The sequence below is a fragment of the Aptenodytes forsteri genome, unplaced genomic scaffold (assembly GCF_000699145.1).
Source record: "Aptenodytes forsteri isolate BGI_AS27 unplaced genomic scaffold, ASM69914v1 Scaffold147, whole genome shotgun sequence".
NCBI lineage: Eukaryota > Metazoa > Chordata > Aves > Sphenisciformes > Spheniscidae > Aptenodytes > Aptenodytes forsteri.
In genome coordinates, this window is record NW_008795320.1 from 1,592,573 (window position 1) to 1,593,846 (window position 1,274).

Below are 1,274 nucleotides of genomic sequence, written 5' to 3' on the forward strand. Positions count from 1 at the left end.
GGCGGCCAAACCCTGCACTGTGGGGGCGACGCCGGGGAAGGGGGGGGGGGGGGGGGAGCTGGCAGAGCAGGGTTTAGGAAAAGGCCCTTTCCCCAAACCCATGAGGGCAGGAGAGCCCCTGCCCAGGGCTACAAGTCCCAGCAGGCGTCACGCCGCGGAGAGCCCAGCCAAGGGCACCCTGCGAGGAGGCAGGGCCGGATCCCTGCGGGCCCCCCGTTCCCCCGGAGCTGGCGGGAGGCAGTGGGAAGAGCTGGTGAGAGGACGCTGACGGAGACACTTTTTTCCCATCCTAAAAATAGCAGCTGGCCATTTCCCCAGCTTCCCGGCCTCGCCAACGCTCTTCCATTAGATGAAAAAAAAACAACAAACCCCAGCCACCTTCCGTCAGAGAGCGGCTGCGTGTGTCGAGAGAGGCACACGCACGCCGCAAATAGAAACCGGGGACAGAGGAGAGCGAGAGGGAGCGGAAGAGGGAGCGAAGCCGTCCGTCCCCAGTTATTCCCGAGACGTTTTAATTAGCACTCACTGTGACTTTGAGGCTTTGCTTATGCATGGCGCAACGTATGACCTTTAAAAAAAAAAAAAAAAAGGAAAGAGAGGGGAAGGGAAGAAAAAGGCACTGGAGCAGCTCAGAAACTGGGAAGTCGGCTGAGCTTCAAATAGGCTCAGCGTCAGGCACTCAGAGGCTTTTAATAAGCTGCAGAGTGAGAAATTTAACACCACAGGCACTATTTTTGATCACTTGTGGAGGGGGGGAGAGAAAGACAGCGAGCGAGAGGAGGGGGAGGAGGTGGTGGTGAGAAGAAGAGGAGGCAGCCAAGATTACATCCTGGGTGGCAGCGCCGAAAATAGCCGTGTCCCACTCCGACTGCGGAGCCGCGGGGAGCCGGGCTCGTGGCCGGGGGGGCGGGCAGGCAGGAGGCCGAACCTGCTGCCCGATGACCTTTGCTGGAGCAGCTGCCCACACAGGCAAGCCAACTCCCGTTCCCAGGCAGGCGCTGGGAGACTGCAGGGAAAAGGGGATTAGAGCAAGGCAGAGGGACTGCAGCCCCGTGTGCCCAGGGGCCAGCGGCTGCCTCGGCCTCCCCCGGCTGGCGAGCCCGCGCTGGGGGGGGTTTGCGCAGCAGAGGGAACCTGAAAACCCTCTGGGGAGGCGTGGGGAGGACGGCACCGAGCGAGGAGCCTGGCAGCAGATGGTGCCGTTGGCAAGACACGCATCCTCGGGCGTCTGGCACAGGCGAGGACCCCAGCCTCCTCGGACGGGGCTGGGCTGC